We start from the raw sequence: 20,154 nt of genomic DNA on the forward strand, positions 1-20,154 counted from the left end.
AGTCTGTCACCGAAGGAAATCTGAGGAAGGCTTCAGGCAGGCAGAACTTGAGGCAGAGACCATGGAGGAGCACTGCTCCCTGGTCCTCCATCTCTGGAGAGCATTCTTATATGCCACAGGGGCACCAGCTCTGAGGTAGCAGCTTCCGCCTCCCTCCATTGATTAGCAAGCAAGAGAATGCCACAGAGACATGTCCATCCACAGGCCAATCCGATGAGAGCAGTTCCCCAGCTGAGGGTCCCCCTTCTGGGGTGTCTCAAATTGACAACCAAGCTTAGCCATCATATAGTTAATTAAAATTGCAACACAGAAATATTTTTGATAGAAAAGAAATGCTATTTGGAATACACATTTGTGGAGAAAGCATAATCTTATTTTTAAAAATACTTTGCTTTTTTTGGAAGACAAACTCTTGCTATGTTGTCCAGATCGGCCAGGAACTCTTGGATTCATGCGTCCCCCCTCCTGTCTCAAACTTCCACCTCTGAGGGACTCAGGCACATGCCACCATATCTGGCTCCATTTTTAACCTGATAAGAACCGAGTGCATACTTGTTATTATTTATTGAAAATAGATTCTTCTCTCATACAACAACACACCCTGACCACAGTTTCCTCTCCCTCCACTCCTCCCAGCTCCCCCACACCTCTGCCCAGATCCACTCCTTCTGTTTCTCTCCACAGAAGAGCAGACCTCCAAAAGACAATAACCAAAAGGACAAAACTGCATACAGTCAGACAAGACAAAGCCCCTCCTGTCGAGGCTGACAGGGCGACCCAGAAGGAAGAAGAGTCTCAGGAGCAGGCAGGAGGGCCAGAGACGCTCTTCCTCCATGTCGGAGAGTACACTGGATCTGCCGAAAGACCGAGAAGGGATGATTCCATTTAAAAATGAAAAAATACCACACGCACACACGCACACACACACACACACACACACACAGTATTGCCTGAAAAACTAGATAAATCTAATTTTTTAAAGATATATTTCTTTACTTACATTTCAAATGTTATTCCCTTTCCCCGTTTCCTGTGCATAAGCCTCCATTCCCTCCCCCTCCCTCATACAGGGTTCCCCCATCCACACCCCTTATCGCCTTCCCTGACATTCCCCTGCACTGGGGGTCCAACCTTGGCAGGACCAAGGGCTTGCCCTTCCACTGGTGCCCCAACAAGGCTATTCTCTGCTACATATGCAGTTGGAGCCCTGGGTCAGTCTATGTATAGTTTTTGGTACTGGTTTAGTCCCTGGAAGCTCTGGTTGGTTGGCATTGTTGTTTTTATGGGATCGCAAGCTCTTTCAACTCTTTCAATCCTTCCTCTAATTCCCCCCAAGGGGGTTCTGTTCTCAGTTCAGTGGTTTGCTGCTAGCATTGACCTCTGTATTGGACATGCTCTGGATGTGTCTCTCAGGAGAGATCTATATCCAGTCCCTTTCCGCATGCATTTTCTAGCTTCATCCATCTTATCTGGTTTTGGTGGCTGTATATATATATAGGCCACACGTGGGGCAGGCTCTGTATTGCTGTTCCTTGAGTCTCTGCTCTAAACTTTGCTTCCATATCCCTTCCTATGGATATTTTCCCCCCTTTTAAGAAGGAGTGGGAGCATCCGCATTTTGGTCACCCTTCTTCATAAATCTAATTGTTAAGTTATTTCTGAGCCAGGCCTGGTGGCTCATGCCTTTAATCCCCGAACTCAGGAGGCAGAGGAGGCAGATCCCTGTAAGTCTGAGGCCAGCCTGGTCTACAAAGCGAGTCCAGGACAGCCAAGGCTGTTACACAGAGAAACCCTGTCTCGAAAAACCAAACCAAACCAAACCAAACCAAACCAAACCAAACCAAACCAAAGTTATTTCTGGTTTGTGAAATTATGGGTGAGTATTATTTTCTCTCAACTACACAAATCAGTACACACATTGCATCATGAAAAAACAGAAACAAAAAGTTGTTCTCCATGGTACAGTAGTACCTCTCTCCTCTCTATCTCCTTTCTCCTTGCTGAGTCAGCAGGAATGCTTTAATTATGTATCTATTTAATTTATTTACTCACAGTACATCCCAATATCAACTCTCCCTCCTCCCAGTCCTCCCTCATACAGATCTTCCCTTCATTTCCATCCCCTCTTCCTCTGAGGAGGAGCGCCCCTACCCCCCCACTGGGAACATTCCCCTCACACTGTGCACCAGTCACTGCAGGGCTAGGTGCCTCTGTCCCCAGACAAGGAGATTCAGTTAGGGAATCAGGACCCACGACAGGCACCGGAGTCAGACAGCCCCACTTGAGTTGTTGGAGGCTCTGCATGAAGACTTAGCTGCACATCTGGACACATGCCAGGGTGCTTAGGTCCAGCCTATACATGCTCTTTGGTTGGTGGCTCAGTCTCTGGGAGCAAGACCCCAAGGGCACAGGCTTGATGACTGTGTCAGCACACAGGCTGAGGACAGTACTACATGTGACCCTTTTCTAGAGCTGGGAGGGCAACTCAGGGGCTGTCTTGCCTGTGTGAATCAGTTCCTGTGCTCAAGGCACTGGGCTCGGTCAGGACTCTGGTGCCTGGTTTGGAGTTTTTCATGGCCCTATGATTCCCGTGGTGGGACCCTCAGCTGTCTCAGCCCCCGGTAGAATCCCGTGATTTTGACTTGGAAAAAGACAGCAACTTCTCAGTTTCTTCATCTCTGGAAAATGTTAGTCAGCTTTCCATCACCATGGCGACATATCTGAGACATCATTTATTAAGAGGAATGGTTTATTTTGGTTCACAGTTTGAGAGTCTGCCCTGTTGCTTGTTAGTCTGTGACGCTGAACATCAAAGTGGGAGTTTAGCAGAGGAGACTCTTCACTTCATGGTAGTTAGGAAGCAAGTAGAGACCAGGAGTCAGCGTCCTAGGTGTCCTAAGTTACCCTCCAAGAGCGCGCCCCACGCCCAGGACTCCGTTAAGGCCCACTCTCTAGACTCCACTCCCTCCCCACAGTGTCACAGGTTGGCGTCTAGGCATTGAACGCATAGGGCGTTGTGGTGGAAAAGTCATGCAAACCACAGCTCGGAGGACGTGGCAGCATCACTGCACTGCCTGGAGCATTAGTGGCTTCTGACCATCCAGGGCGGGGCCCCTTCCTCTTGGCATTCTGGGTGGAGCTTCCTTGGACACAGAGCGTCCTGAGCAGGTAGGATTTTAGTGGTTGCTCTGTCTGTCTCTTCTGGTTAGAGGCTGTCAGCCGAGGCATCTCCAGAAGCAGAACCGTTCTTGAGTTAGAACAGTGGAAGGGCCACAGTCTCTCTGCAGGGGTGAGGCTGTATCCTGGGGTGCTTCAGTTTTTAAGGGATGGAAGGCTCCCTCTGTGTTTCCCTTCCCCTGAGGTCTCTAAGTGGAAGGTGCTACTCACAGCTGGATGCTGACAGACTGCCTGAATCCACAGGTCTCACCATGAAGCCCACGCCCCAGCTCTGGACCATCTGAGGCTTTTATGACACTAATCCATCAGATGTCATCAATATGTCCCTCCCTCCCTCTCACCCCTCCCAGTGGTGTATCACAGACTAGAGGATACCACCTATTGGGGACTACCTCAGGCAGCAGTGGCCTTTCCTTATCTCTGCCCAGAAGGAAGCCTCCCTTAGCACAACCCTCTGCACCCCCCACCCCTTCATGCTCATCTTTTTGGCATGTTAAATATTGACTTTCTCTCCGACCCCGTGACCCAATGATACTGATGCACACAAGGGTGTGGGAAGCACTAAGCTTCTTGTGGGTCTCCTCAATAGGGAGTGAGCCCCGTGAGTTCAGGGACTATGTCATTATCCTGTCCTGACTGAGAAGGTGCCAGATCATAAAAGGAATGGAAAGGGGTGTGGGGAGGGTGGGCAAAAGGGGGATGGGGGGCAACTGCAAGGGTTGGGGGGCAACTGTAAGGGCACGTGGGGGAGGGGCAGCTGCTTGTCTTGCCCATGAAGGTTCGATAATTTGAGTTTATCAAACCAACTGACAACACATGACCAATGATCATGGGGGGATTACTGCGCATTAAACAAGAAGCGATGCATGTGGTTGTGACCTCAAAAGAGAGGGGTGTGAACCACCTTCAAAGGAGGGGGGCTTTAGGCAGGTTTGGTGGAGGAACTAATGATTTACAGGGGAGATAAACAGGTCCAGAGGAGGGACAGAGCCTGAAACATCCGGGGTGGGGGTGGGGGAGACAAAGATTGTAGGGCTACTCTGAAAAAGGACAGGGAGGGAGTAGCTGGTAACAGACCCTTCTGGCAGATCCTTCTGGGAAAAGCCCTCCCTGCAGTTTTGGGGTGTCACTTTCTGAGCCCCAGCAAAGGGCAGGGGAAAAGGAAAGAGGGGGCAGAAAGGAGTGAGCAGAAAGTTCCTGTCTTGCTTTGATTTAGTAAGGTTTTCCTTCCTTCCTTCCTTCCTTCCTTCCTTCCTTCCTTCCTTCCTTCCTTCCTTCCTCCCTCCCTCCCTCCCTCCCTTCCTTCCTTCCGCGTTCGTTCGTTCGTCCCCCCCCCCCCCCCCCCCGTATTGCCTTGCCACGTCCTTCCTTCTTGGAAGAGTTCTGTGAGAAGGGCCACAGCCAGCTAGTCTTCAGCAACTCTGGGAATGAAACCCAGGGTCATCCAAACAGAGTTCACTCTCCTTGCGCAGCTGCAGCCAAGCAGCCACAGGAAGCCAGACCTCTAGTTCCCAGGCTCCGCCTCTGCGAGCCCAGGTTTCCTAACCTGAAATGCAGATCCCCCCTGCCCCCGAAAGGGGTCACCTGGGTGTGGTCTGCGGCGCGCAGAACCAGAGCCAATCTGTAGCTCATCCAGCAGGGTCCTCTGGGCACAGAAAGCAGTTCAGCCCATGCTAATTGAATCAAAGTCAAAAATCTGATCTCTAACATTTGTAGGGCCCTGCCCAGCTGCGGGAAGAACAGGCAGAGCCACACACCGGCACCCCAAGAAGCCAGGCGTTCTGGGTTCGTTGCTCTGCAATTTGTTTTGCTCTAGCCCTGGCTGGCTGTGTGCCTTCAGTTTAAGTTTTCTGGACGGTTCCTACCTTGTCCCTTACGTGACAATTCTCTGGTTCATCAGGGCTATGCCTCTGTCTTGAGTAGGGTGGTGTCTAGCTGATGGAGGCCGCGGGACACAGCAGCTCCCTCCCTGTTGAATTCCTCTGCTGCTGCGGCTGCTCTAATTCTGGCTTCTGTCCTGAGGAGGTGGTAGTAAGGACAGCAGCCACAAAGATCAGGGTCCTTTCTGTGCTCAGTGTTGGCTCTCTGAGGAGGATGCTGATGTGGTGCAGGACAGCAATGGCTAGTGTGATGTCAAAGACATCAACAGGAAATACGCTGAGTGGAACATTGCAGGTTGCTGCTGGCCGAGAAAAAAAAATCACACTTCCAGCCTTAGGAAAAGAGCTGCTTTGTCTAAACCAAGACTTCTTTAAAAAATAATATTTTTATGAATTTTGTGATTTCTCCCCCAACTCCTTCCTAACTCCTCCCAGCTCCACCTCCCCTCATAGCTTCATGTCCTGTGTTTTGTTGTTTTTAATTAACCTACTCTGTTGGATTTGTGCTGCTCATATATCCTCAGGGTATGAAGGCATCCACTGAGGCTTGGAGTACTTACCAGGGCCACGCTGTTGAAAGGTGACTCTCGATTTCCCAGAAGACCCCTGTGAATAGCTGCTCAGCTAGGGGGCTCATGACCCCTCCCATCCGTGCTACATTGTTGATTGGCTTGCTCCTGTGTGGTCTTGTATGGATTCATGACTGTGGCCATACTGTTATATGCAGAAGATGCTGTTTCACTTGGGTCCTCTCTGATCTCTGGGGACAACCCTCCTCTTCAGGGATGTTCCCTGAGCCTTAAACCAAGACTTTTTGAACATGTTTCCACCCTCTACACATTTATGTCATTTAAACAAGGTATTTTTGTGTCGCTGGGCTTACAGGTGCATAAAATAGGCATAGAAGTCAAACACAGGCCCATCATCAATCATAAAGAAATATATTCATTCACTGCCTCCCCCTCCCCCCATAAATGTGTGTGCACATGCTTGTGCACCGCCTCATGTCGTATGCATGTTCATGCCTGAGTGCACATGCCATAGCATGTATGTGGACATCAGAGGACAATCTGCTACAATCCTGTCTCTCCTTCCTCATTGGTTTCGGGATCCGGTCACCAGGTTCAGCCTTAGTCTGCTGGGTCACCTCATCAGCCTAGACAATTTATTTTAAAGCAGTTCTTTGCTACACATATAATTTTTATATTTATTAAAGATAAAAGTAACTTTTCAGACCAATGAGATGGATGTGCTGGTTTAGTTTGATATTTACAATTAAATCTTGGCTGAATGTTTTATAATGCGTGATTCACAGCATCTTCGACAAGTTGGTCAATATTTTGAGTTTTTTCTTTTTATTGGATATTTTATGTATTTACATTTTAAATGTTATCCTCTTTCCCCCCTATATTTTTATTTTATAATCACTATCTTATAAACACTAGTTTTTGTTACTAGGAAGTATAAAATGTCAAGAGCATGCTTAGGGAACTTTCACAAAAGCTGGAAATTCAATCCTAACCTGAAGTCAAAATTCATAGAATGATTTTTTTTTGAACTCAAGTCAGCATGTCAAACAGTAATGTTTAAAATCAAAGATTTTAGCACAATACAATCCAAAGGTTCTCGGACTTCACACTTACGTGCTGATGAACAGTGGTAGAAAAGTATTAAAAGGTGTGGTTCTCTGTAAGTGAGTCATTGTTTCTATAAGGACACAGCACTTTGTGAGGATGCACAGTGGTGGACACATAGTCATGCAGTTCTCAGTCTTCCCAATGCTGTCATCCTTCAGTACAGGTGAACCCCAGCCAGAAAATTATTTTTGTTGCTACCCCATAACTGTAATTTTGCTACTGTTATGAATTGTAGTGTAATTATCTGATATGCAGAATATAGGATATGTTGACCCCTATAAAAAGGTTATTCAACTCCCAAGGAGGTTGCCCTACAGGTTGAGAATCATTGCTGTAGACAGGCTCTGAGCCCAGTTGTTGGAGGGGTTCATTGATGGTATGCGATATGAGAGCAGACACAGTGCACAGTGTACATATGTCACGCTCAGAGCCAACACCTTGGTGAAGGGTGTGCAATGCCTGCCACACAGACTGTTGCCACCAGAAACACCCTGGATCTGTTAGCTATTTTGGTTTTGAAATAAATTCTGTTATTTACACATTCAGAAGCCTTTAACTGTCATCCAAGTGTTTGCAGCCAGAATTCAGTTGAGATCCCTGATGGGGTCACAGCTCAAAGCTTAGAAAGACGGGCTAACTTACTAGCTTGTTGGACACAACGATTGCAACCACTTCCCTTACTCCTTAGGCTGTTGGGTAGGTCAGAGTCCAAACTGTGTGCAACCCAAGTGTCTTAGTTAAGGGTTTACTGCTGTGATGAGACACCATGACCAAGGCAGTTCTTAAGAAGGACACTATTTACTTAGGGCTGGCTTACAGGTTTGGAGGTTCAGTCCATTATCATCAAGGCGGGATCATGGCAGTGTCCAGAATGGTGTGGCACTGGAGGAGCTGAGAGTGCTACATCTTCATCTGAAGGCTGCTAGCAGACTGGCTTCCAGGGAGCTAGGATGAGGGTCTTAAAGCCCATACTCATAGTGACACAACTACTCCAACAAGGTCACAACTCCTAATAGTGCCATTCACTGGGCCAAGCATATTCAAACCACGACACTGAGTGTGGCATATGGCATGTATTTATGAAGGCCATCTCACCATTACTTTTTAATTTGTATTTCCCTTCAGTCCTTCAGCAGACTTTATTGTTATGGTGAGTGAAACTGGCCCATATGAGGGTCTTGAAGTCACTTCTTGATAATGAGCAGGCGTGCAGTGAATGTCTCTACTCTGGTGTCCTCATGGCATGGTTACGGGCCTCATGAACCCCAGGCAATGGTCAGGACCTGACCTGTCTCCCTGAGTTCATTTAAACCAAGTCTAAAGCTTCTTCTCTTCTCCCTCAGCCCCACGTGAGCTGGGCTGTTTTTCACAGCTCTGTGCAAGACTGAAGTGGCAAAGAGAGGCTGTGTCACCTGTATATTAAGACAAATGGTTTTCAGAAGTCTGGGGCTTCCAAAGGGCCTTCTTAAAATGTGCCCACCTTTCTTGGTTTCTCCCTTCTCCCTCCCTCCCTGCCTCCCTCCCTCCCTTCTTCCCTTCTTCTCTCTCACCCGCCCTTCCTCCCTTCCTCCCTCCCTCCCTCACTCAATTCACCTCTCTCTACCTTTCTTCATCCTCTCTTCCTCAATTCACCCCTTCTTTCTTTCCTCTTTCCTCTCTTCCTCCCCCTTTCCTTCCTTCCTCTTCCCCTCAATACTTCTTCCTTTCCTTCTTCCCACCTATTTTCCTTTCCCCTATCCTTCATTTCTTTCTCAGTCCCTCCCTCCCTCTATCCTTCCCTCCTGTTTCTCTTCTTTTCTCCTTCCCTCTTCCCTTCTTCCTTCCTCCTTCCTTCTTCCCCCTTTCCTTTCCTCCCCCTCTTCACATATTTGTTACTTGACAAGTTACTTAACTTACTTGAGACTCAGAAGTTTGTTTCATCTTTGTAACTTTTTTTTTTGCCACAATGAGAAATTTTTAAAAAGACGTCCTTAGAATACTATGTGAATTTCCTTAATTATTCAAAGCACTTAGTATATTGCCTGATATAGATGAAGCACACAAACTGTAAGCTATTGTTTATTCAACAAACGTTTGTAACATAAGCAAGGCAGAGAAACAGTCTCTTTATTTTAAAGCACACACTGTAGTAACATGGGAGCAGAGAAGTGCTGTGTCAACTCATGACTCTGTGACTCTGGGTGAGGCTGGAGACTGCACTGCATCACCTTCTGGGACCTGCAGGAGATGGCAGCCATTCTCTCTCAGTTCCTCACTCACACTGTTTTGTGCTGTTCCCTTCCTTTGGCCCCTGAGACCTTCCTTCTTTAGAGTTTTCTATAGGCCATGCTGTAGTCTGGTCACTCTTCAGGCCAGAAGTGCAAAATCCATTTGTATGTGAGTTACTTCGGTTGTCAACTGTCACTGTGCAAACTGTCTGCAAATCACCCTTAAAAGATGGAGTTCCACACTCCCCACTTTTGTGATGGTAGCCATGTTACTTCAGGTTTCTCTTTTTGCTTCGGCCAACTTTCTGTCCCTTCGGTCTACAAAGGCTCTAACTCTCCCCATTCAGGGATGCTTGGTGATTAATCTGTGGCTAGTTTCCTCCTAGCTACCAAAGTACATGCAGTACCCATGAAGCCAATCTGCTGGAGCCCTGCTGGGGTCTGCTGTATACAAAGTAATGACTCTGGACTCTGACTACCTGAAGCTTCTTGGCACCCAGTAGCCCCATCACCCAGCGTGGCTACTGTAAATGCCTCTCCTTCCTACTGTGCAATTGCTCGATTTGAATACCTGGTCAGCATCAACCAAACTTACACTGACAAGAACAACCATTGTCACAGAGAAGCAGGCAGTTGGACAGACCTTCTGCTCCACCCCAACCAAAGCGAGATCTCAGAGGTGCCTGGGATGCTTTGCTCCCTTTACAGCCGTCTCCCCCTCTATGCCAGTCTTGGCATGCCTTCCCTCAGCACAAAGCCACAGAAACTCCATTTTTTTCACTTACTTCACAAAGATCTATGGCTTAGGACACAAAATTGCTGGATCTTCACTGACCTGAACCTCGTGTGACCATGCACAATAGCAAAGTAGTGTCCTGGCAACATGGAGAAATGAAGTTTCTGCACACTGTCTCAGTCCTGTCAAGTATGTAGAAAGCAGTACATTATCATTTGTTTAAGGAGTCATTCTGGAAGGGAAGCTTTGCATTCAAAGAGACAACCATGATGGCCTTTAACAATGGCTTTAAAATTACATTTATTTATTTAGTGTATATATGCATGTATGTGCAGGGGGTGTGTATGCTGCAAAGTGAATACAGAGGTCAGAGGTCAACCTGTGAGAATACATGCTTTCCTTCCTCTGTGTGGGTCCTCAGGTCCTCTGGCTTGACAGCCAGACTGTTTATCAGCTGAGCTATCTCACCTGCCTGGTTACCAATAATTGTCATGGAATTGGAAGTCACAATCACTATAGCAGCAACTATAGACTTCCATGTCATACATATGTGACCTCAGACACATCTGCTGTGGAGACCCAGGACACTTGCCATAGTCAGTGCCAAGAGGCCCATGTTTATCAGACCAGCAAACTCTGGTGGCCTCACTTGGAACTCAAGTCTTCTGAAACATGGCCCCAACTTTATCTTTTTTAAAGAAAAAGTTTTTATAAGTATGGGTGTTTCCCCTGAAAGTATTCTGTGGCCCATGTGTGCCTGATGCCTGTGAAGGCCACAGAGAGGTGTTAGATCTAGTGAGACTAGAGTTACAGATGGTTGTGAACCACTACATGGGCTCTGGAAACTGAACCTGGGTCCTTTGCAAGAGCAGCCAGAGCTCTTCCACTGAGCCACCTCTCCAGACTCCCTATATCACCTTTTACCAAGGGTGATCACCTTTTACATGGCTCCTTTATATAGAGCCTAATCTATGAACCTAGTCCAAGTACTAATCTCGATCCCTCTACCCTCTGTGTATAACCTCTGCTGTTTTAATTAAAGCCTTGCTTAATACCCATACACATATCACTCCCTCTCCATCCCTGAAAAAGACCCTTCCCAAATAAGAAAATTTCCATTGGTGATTCTTAGAGTTATTCAGGTTACTTAAAAAACACATCACGACCGGCGGATCCCGGACCGCAGCAGCTCTCTGCTCCCAAACCCCGTGGGAGAGAGACCTCACCGCCTGATCAGGTGGGCACTCCTGAGGCTGCAGAGCGGAGGAGACCACCAACACTGCCCACCCCTGCCCACATCCCTGGCCCAAGAGGCAACTGTATAAGGCCTCTGGGTTCCCGTAGGGGAGGGCCCGGGAGCGGCAGGACCCCTGCGCCTGAGACACTGCCGGAACCTGAAGGAAACAGACCGGATAAACAGTTCTCTGCACCCAAATCCCGTGGGAGGGAGAGCTGAACCTTCAGAGAGGCGGACACGCCTGGGAAACCAGAAGAGACTGCACTCTGTGCACATCCAGGCGCCAGAGGAAAACACCAAACGTCATCTGAAACCCTGGTGCACGGAGGCTCCCGGAAGGAGCGGCACAGATCTTCCCGGTTGCTGCCACAGCGGAGAGGACTTAGGCAGTACCCCACGAGCAAACTTGAGCCTTGGAACTGCAGGTAGGACCAACTTTTCCCCTGCAAGAAACCTGCCTGGTGAACTCAAGACACAGGCCCACAGGAACAGCTGAAGACCTGTAGAGAGGAAAAACTACAAGCCCGAAAGCAGAACACTCTGTCCCCATAACTGGCTGAAAGAAAACAGGAAAACAGGTCTACAGCACTCCTGACACACAGGTTATAGGACAGTCTAGCCACTGTCAGAAATAGCAGAACAAAGTAACACTAGAGATAATCTGATGGCGAGAGGCAAGCACAGGAACCCAAGCAACAGAAACCAAGACTACATGGCATCATCGGAGCCCAATTCTCCCACCAAAGCAAACACGGAATATCCAAACACACCAGAAAAGCAAGACCTAGTTTCAAAATCATATTTGATCATGATGCTGGAGGACTTCAAGAAAGACATAAAGAACTCCCTTAGAGAACAAGTAGAAGCCTACAGAGAGGAATCGCAAAAATCCCTGAAAGAATTCCAGGAAAACACAATCAAACAGTTGAAGGAATTAAAAATGGAAATAGAAGCAATCAAGAAAGAACACATGGAAACAACCCTGGACATAGAAAATCAAAAGAAAAGACAAGGAGCTGTAGATACAAGCTTCACCAACAGAATTCAAGAGATGGAAGAGAGAATCTCGGGAGCAGAAGATTCCATAGAAATCATTGACTCAACTGTCAAAGATAATGTAAAGCGGAAAAAGCTACTGGTCCAAAACATACAGGAAATCCAGGACTCAATGAGAAGATCAAACCTAAGGATAATAGGTATAGAAGAGAGTGAAGACTCCCAGCTCAAAGGACCAGTAAATATCTTCAACAAAATCATAGAAGAAAACTTCCCTAACCTAAAAAAAGAGATACCCATAGGCATACAAGAAGCCTACAGAACTCCAAATAGATTGGACCAGAAAAGAAACACCTCCCGTCACATAATAGTCAAAACACCAAACGCACAAAATAAAGAAAGAATATTAAAAGCAGTAAGGGAAAAAGGTCAAGTAATATATAAAGGGAAACCTATCAGAATCACACCAGACTTTTCGCCAGAAACTATGAAGGCCAGAAGATCCTGGACAGATGTCATACAGACCCTAAGAGAACACAAATGCCAGCCCAGGTTACTGTATCCTGCAAAACTCTCAATTAACATAGATGGAGAAACCAAGATATTCCATGACAAAACCAAATTTACACAATATCTTTCTACAAGTCCAGCACTACAAAGGATAATAAAGGGTAAAGCCCAACATAAGGAGGCAAGCTATACCCTAGAAGCAAGAAACTAATCATCTTGGCAACAAAACAAAGAGAATGAAAGCACACAAACATAACCTCACTTCCAAATATGAATATAACGGGAAGCAATAATCACTATTCCTTAATATCTCTCAATATCAATGGCCTCAACTCCCCAATAAAAAGACATAGATTAACAAACTGGATACGCAACGAGGACCCTGCATTCTGCTGCCTACAGGAAACACACCTCAGAGACAAAGACAGACATTACCTCAGAGTGAAAGGCTGGAAAACAATTTTCCAAGCAAATGGTCAGAAGAAGCAAGCTGGAGTAGCCATTCTAATATCAAATAAAATCAATTTTCAACTAAAAGTCATCAAAAAAGATAAGGAAGGACACTTCATATTCATCAAAGGAAAAATCCACCAAGATGAACTCTCAATCCTAAATATCTATGCCCCAAATACAAGGGCACCTACATATGTAAAAGAAACCTTACTAAAGCTCAAAACACACATTGCACCTCACACAATAATAGTGGGAGATTTCAACACCCCACTCTCATCAATGGACAGATCATGGAAACAGAAATTAAACAGAGATGTAGACAGACTACGAGAAGTCATGAGCCAAATGGACTTAACAGATATTTATAGAACATTCTATCCTAAAGCAAAAGGATATACCTTCTTCTCAGCTCCTCATGGTACTTTCTCCAAAATTGACCATATAATTGGTCAAAAAACGGGCCTCAACAGGTACAGAAAGATAGAAATAATCCCATGCGTGCTATCGGACCACCACGGCCTAAAACTGGTCTTCAATAACAATAAGGGAAGAATGCCCACATATACGTGGAAATTGAACAATGCTCTACTCAATGATAACCTGGTCAAGGAAGAAATAAAGAAAGAAATTAAAAACTTTTTAGAATTTAATGAAAATGAAGGTACAACATACCCAAACTTATGGGACACAATGAAAGCTGTGCTAAGAGGAAAACTCATAGCGCTGAGTGCCTGCAGAAAGAAACAGGAAAGAGCATATGTCAGCAGCTTGACAACACACCTAAAAGCTCTAGAACAAAAAGAAGCAAATACACCCAGGAGGAGTAGAAGGCAGGAAATAATCAAACTCAGAGCTGAAATCAACCAAGTAGAAACAAAAAGGACCATAGAAAGAATCAATAGAACCAAAAGTTGGTTCTTTGAGAAAATCAACAAGATAGATAAACCCTTAGCCAGACTAACGAGAGGACACAGAGAGTGCGTCCAAATTAACAAAATCAGAAATGAAAAGGGAGACATAACTACAGATTCAGAGGAAATTAAAAAAATCATCAGATCTTACTATAAAAACCAATATTCAACAAAACTTGAAAATCTTCAGGAAATGGACAATTTCCTAGACAGATACCAGGTATCGAAGTTAAATCAGGAACAGATAAACCAGTTAAACAACCCCATAACTCCTAAGGAAATAGAAGCAGTCATTAAAGGTCTCCCAACCAAAAAGAGCCCAGGTCCAGACGGGTTTAGTGCAGAATTCTATCAAACCTTCATAGAAGACCTTATACCAATATTATCCAAACTATTCCACAAAATTGAAACAGATGGAGCCCTACCGAATTCCTTCTATGAAGCCACAATTACTCTTATACCTAAACCACACAAAGACCCAACAAAGAAAGAGAACTTCAGACCAATTTCCCTTATGAATATCGACGCAAAAATACTCAACAAAATTCTGGCAAACCGAATTCAAGAGCACATCAAAACAATCATCCACCATGATCAAGTAGGCTTCATCCCAGGCATGCAGGGATGGTTTAATATAAGGAAAACCATCAACGTGATCCATCATATAAACAAACTGAAAGAACAGAACCACATGATCATTTCATTAGATGCTGAGAAAGCATTTGACAAAATTCAACACCCCTTCATGATAAAAGTCCTGGAAAGAATAGGTATTCAAGGCCCATACCTAAACATAGTAAAAGCCATATACAGCAAACCAGTTGCTAACATTAAACTAAATGGAGAGAAACTTGAAGCAATCCCACTAAAATCAGGGACTAGACAAGGCTGCCCACTCTCTCCCTACTTATTCAATATAGTTCTTGAAGTTCTAGCCAGAGCAATCAGACAACAAAAGGAGATCAAGGGGATACAGATCGGAAAAGAAGAGGTCAAAATATCACTATTTGCAGACGACATGATAGTTTATTTAAGTGATCCCAAAAGTTCCACCAGAGAACTACTAAAGCTGATAAACAACCTCAGCAAAGTGGCTGGGTATAAAATTAACTCAAATAAATCAGTTGCCTTCCTCTATACAAAAGAGAAACAAGCCAAGAAAGAAATTAGGGAAACGACACCCTTCATAATAGACCCAAATAATATAAAGTACCTCGGTGTGACTTTAACCAAGCAAGTAAAAGATCTGTACAATAAGAACTTCAAGACACTGAGGAAAGAAATTGAAGAAGACCTCAGAAGATGGAAAGATCTCCCATGCTCATGGATTGGCAGGATTAATATAGTAAAAATGGCCATTTTACCAAAAGCAATCTACAGATTCAATGCAATCCCCATCAAAATACCAATCCAATTCTTCAAAGAGTTAGACAGAACAATTTGCAAATTCATCTGGAATAACAAAAAACCCAGGATAGCTAAAGCTATCCTCAACAATAAGAGGACTTCAGGGGGAATCACTATCCCTGAACTCAAGCAGTATTACAGAGCAATAGTGATAAAAACTGCATGGTATTGGTACAGAGACAGACAGATAGACCAATGGAATAGAATTGAAGACCCAGAAATGAACCCACACACCTATGGTCACTTGATTTTTGACAAAGGAGCCAAAACCATCCAATGGAAAAAGATAGCATTTTCAGCAAATGGTGCTGGTTCAACTGGAGGGCAACATGTAGAAGAATGCAGATCGATCCATGCTTATCACCCTGTACAAAGCTTAAGTCCAAGTGGATCAAGGACCTCCACATCAAACCAGACACACTCAAACTAATAGAAGAAAAACTAGGGAAGCATCTGGAACACATGGGCACTGGAAAAAATTTCCTGAACAAAACACCAATGGCTTATGCTCTAAGATCAAGAATCGACAAATGGGATCTCATAAAACTGCAAACCTTCTGTAAGGCAAAGGACACTGTGGTTAGGACAAAACGGCAACCAACAGATTGGGAAAAGATCTTTACCAATCCTACAACGGATAGAGGCCTTATATCCAAAATATACAAAGAACTCAAGAAGTTAGACCGCAGGGAAACAAATAACCCTATTAAAAAATGGGGTTCAGAGCTAAACAAAGAATTCACAGCTGAGGAATGCCGAATGGCTGAGAAACACCTAAAGAAATGTTCAACATCTTTAGTCATAAGGGAAATGCAAATCAAAACAACCCTGAGATTTCACCTCACACCAGTGAGAATGGCTAAGATCAAAAACTCAGGTGACAGCAGATGCTGGCGAGGATGTGGAGAAAGAGGAACACTCCTCCATTGTTGGTGGGATTGCAGACTGGTAAAACCATTCTGGAAATCAGTCTGGAGGTTCCTCAGAAAATTGGACATTGAACTGCCTGAGGATCCAGCTATACCTCTCTTGGGCATATACCCAAAAGATGCCTCAACATATAAAAGAGACACGTGCTCCACTATGTTCATCGCAGCCTTATTTATAATAGCCAGAAACTGGAAAGAACCCAGATGCCCTTCAACAGAGGAATGGATACAGAAAATGTGGTACATCTACACAATGGAATATTACTCAGCTATCAAAAACAACGAGTTTATGAAATTCGTAGGCAAATGGTTGGAACTGGAAAATATCATCCTGAGTGAGCTAACCCAAACACAGAAAGACATACATGGTATGCACTCATTGATAAGTGGCTATTAGCCCAAATGCTTGAATTACCCTAGATCCCTAGAACAAACGAAACTCAAGACGGATGATCAAAATGTGAATGCTTCACTCCTTCTTTAAATGAGGAAAAAGAATACCCTTGGCAGGGAAGGGAGAGGCAAAGATTAAAACAGAGACTGAAGGAACACCCATTCAGAGCCTGCCCCACAGGTGGCCCATACATATACAGCCACCCAATTAGACAAGATGGATGAAGCAAAGAAGTGCAGACCGACAGGAGCCGGATGTTGATCGCTCCTGAGAGACACAGCCAGAATACAGCAAATACAGAGGCGAATGCCAGCAGCAAACCACTGAACTGAGAATAGGTCCCCCGTTGAAGGAATCAGACAAAGAACTGGAAGAGCTTGAAGGTGCTCGAGACCCCAAAAGTACAACAATGTCAAGCAACCAGAGCTTCCAGGGACTAAGCCACTACCTAAAGACTATACATGGACTGACCCTGGACTCTGTCCCCATAGGTAGCAATGAATATCCTAGTAAGAGCACCAGTGGAAGGGGAAGCCCTGGGTCCTGCTAAGACTGAACCCCCAGTGAACTAGACTATGCGGGGAGGGTGGCAATGGGGGGAGGTTTGGGAGGGGAACACCCATAAGGAAGGGGAGGGGGGAGGGTGATGTTTGTCCGGAAACCGGGAAAGGGAATAACAATTGAAATGTATATAAGAAATACTCAAGTTAATAAAAAAAAAAAAAAAAAAGAAGTGTCTTAAAAAAAAAAACACATCACAATGACACATTACAGACTTGTAGCTTTTCCATGTATATGTGTAGTCTCATGTCTATGTGTATAAGCTTGTGTGCTCATGCACATGTGTTTACTCATGTGGAAGCCAGGGGTTGATTGAGAAGGCCAGAGGCCTGGGTTTTTTCCAGATTCTTTCTATACATTGTATATTGAGGCAGAATTTTCAGTTGCACTCAGAACACAGATTTGTGTACCATGCCATAACACACCAGCACACACACACACACACACACACACACACACACACACACACACACACTCAAACATATAGTGAAAACAGGAAACTTAGATATCTCATAAAACGGACACCCAAAATATTCCTTTTTTGTTAGTTATCCCTTTCCTAGTTAGTTATCCCTTTCCTAGCTGGTTATCCCTTTCCTAGTTAGTTGCAAACTTGACACAACCTAGAGTCATCTGAGTGGAAAGCATAAGCTGAGGACTTGCTTAAATCAGATTTGCCTATGAGCATGTTTGTGGAGGATTGTTTTGATTATTAATTGGTGCAGGAGGTCACAGACCACTATGGGTGGCACCATTCCTTAGGCAGATGGCCTGGGCAGTGTGAGAAAGCTAGCTAAGCATGTTTGAATCAGGAAGCAGCGTTCCTCTATGGTTTCTGCTTCAAATCATACTTGAGTTTCTACCTTGACTCCTCTTAATAGTGAACTATGTCCTATGGCAGATAAATCCTTTCCTCTCCTGAGTTGCTTTTGGTCAATTGTTTCATCACAGCAACAAAGAGAAAAACCAGGACACTGGTCCTGATTTTGTTTCCCTGTTCCTGCCGCTCCCCATCCCTTCCTACTGTAATCCAGGTCTGAGAGACATTGAGCTAAGTCTTTAAAAATCTATTATCAAAATATTGAAATAACTTACCAATTAACACCTTAATTCAGTGACCTCACCACGGTAGTCAGTCAGCTTTGCAGAGCATGAAGTGAGCTGCAACAGGCCCCAACTGCAGTTTTATGGGATGAAAGGAAGGCTGGAAAGGTCTGGAGCTTGGGGTCTTTAAGCTTCTGGTACAGTTTCTGCAGCTGGAGCCTCTCTGGATTGGGAAAAGAATCGGGAGGAAATCCACTAAGGGAACTGGGGTCCTCCAGAAAGGAGTACTCCTGACTCCAGATGCTGCAGGTAAATAGCAGACTCTAGGAAGTGACATTAGGTGGGGTCATTTAGAAAGGAATGAATGAGCCTCACCCTCTGAGAAGCAGGCAAACTTCATTGATGTCCTAATACATGGCTTTAGATGTCACTGCAGGTTTTAGGAGTCAATTTAAGTCCAAGTTTAGGGTGGCAAGATGGCTTAGCAAAGCCTGATAACCTGAGTTTGATCTCTGAAACCCACTTTGTAGAGAGAATTGACACTTGAATGCTGTTCTCTGATTGCCACACAATGCTGTGGTGTGTATGCACACACACACACACACACACACACACACACACACACACACACACACACATACCCCACAGGATGAATAAATAAAAATGTAGTTTAAGACCTAAGTTTAAAAGAGAGCATAATCGCCCTGGGTTCGGTCCCCAGCTCCGAAAAAAAAGAACCAAAAAAAAAAAAAAAAAAAAAAAGAGAGCATAATCGAGGGGTCTTCAGACACCACAGTAGCGGCCCCCTTTCCCTCTCCTCGTCCCATATTCTCTGCACACCCACCTCATTCTCCTTCTTGTTTCTGCCTTCAGCCCTCAGCTTTTCAGGTCTGGTGGAGGAGTGAAGGCTGCCACTCCCCTGGTGACACCAAGAGAGGAAGACTGGACTGTCATGCTTGGCTTTAAACCAAGATTCTAGACAATGGGTCCCATGACCTGTGTTGGGTCTAAAGACTACAGTAATAGATCGACATGTTGTGTCTGGGCTCTGGAAAGGAAACAATCATCCCTGGCCCTGTGGGACACATAGGCAGAGAGGAAGAAGAGTGTGTGGCTTGGATATGAATACCCCTCATATACCCCTCCTGTATCAAAGCTTGATTTCTGGTGATGGGCCATGATCGAGTCCTGAGATCTCTGACCTAATCAATGGTTCAATCCCATATATAGCCACGATATACCACAGTACTGGGAGGTGGAGCTTAGTGGGAGGAAGTAGGTCACTAGGGAGGGATAGTGTCCTGGGAAGATCTCCCTTGCCCCTGACCCCTTCTTAACTTTCTCAGTTTCTTGATTATTAAGAAGTGAGCTCTGCTCTACCAGACCCTCAGACCATGATGTTCTCCCCCACCGTAGGTCCAGGAGCACAGAGCCACACTCCTATGGCCTGAAACCTTTACAACTATGGTCAGAATAAATATTTTGTCATTGAAGTTATCACTTTCAGATCGTTTGTCACAGTGGCAAAAAGTCACCACAGAGGCGACTTTCATCAAAGAGGTAGAGTTGGAGGTCCTGCCTCAAAGGCTTGTAGATGGTTTTTTGGTGTATTTGATTTGTTTTCTATCTTCAGTAAAGTTCAGGCTTCTATCCAGGATAAGGGTAGATGGAAAGCCAGGCTGCATACAGTTTAGAACTGTACCACATGTTGGGAGAGGACACGAGCAGTCCTGAGAAGCCACTGAATGCAGAATCTTCTTGTTAGCGTATTGGTGGCAACCTGGGCTATGGTTCAGCATCCTGAGCACAGTAGCAGTTAATTGAGAGATGGGCGTGAAGTTGGAGAGTAGAAACAGAGGTGTTCTAAGTGCAAGGTAAAGGAGCTGGGGGCGGGGGCAGAACTGGAGAGAGCATCCTGATAGGGCTGCCAGGAGCCCTGTCTTATCGGCGACTCTGCAGACATCAAAGGCAAGCTCTTAGGCGTGTTCTGGCTAGTGCTTTGTCAATATGATACAATCCAGGGTCATCTGGAACCTCAACTGTGAAAATGCCATCAGATTGGCCCATGTACTGAC

At 45.2% G+C, this 20,154-nt stretch overlaps 2 long non-coding RNA genes across 2 annotated transcripts; both read right to left on the reverse strand.

The window, feature by feature from the left end:
- Positions 1-351: 351 nt before the first annotated feature.
- Positions 352-5,264, reverse strand: LOC102554214 (uncharacterized). The gene is made up of 3 exons (XR_015641293.1): positions 5,043-5,264; positions 733-854; positions 352-530 (listed from the first exon to the last, which is right to left on the reverse strand). It is a non-coding gene; the product is annotated as an uncharacterized LOC102554214 (long non-coding RNA).
- A 3,326-nt stretch (positions 5,265-8,590) lies between these two features.
- On the reverse strand, positions 8,591-19,003 carry LOC148000206 (uncharacterized). Its single transcript, XR_015641294.1, has 3 exons — positions 18,924-19,003; positions 18,131-18,302; positions 8,591-9,819 (listed from the first exon to the last, which is right to left on the reverse strand). It is a non-coding gene; the product is annotated as an uncharacterized LOC148000206 (long non-coding RNA).
- Between the last annotated feature and the right edge of the window lie 1,151 nt (positions 19,004-20,154).

This window comes from Rattus norvegicus, chromosome 17 (genome assembly GCF_021556685.1).
Source record: "Rattus norvegicus strain SHRSP/BbbUtx chromosome 17, alternate assembly SHRSP_T2T, whole genome shotgun sequence".
Lineage (NCBI taxonomy): Eukaryota > Metazoa > Chordata > Mammalia > Rodentia > Muridae > Rattus > Rattus norvegicus.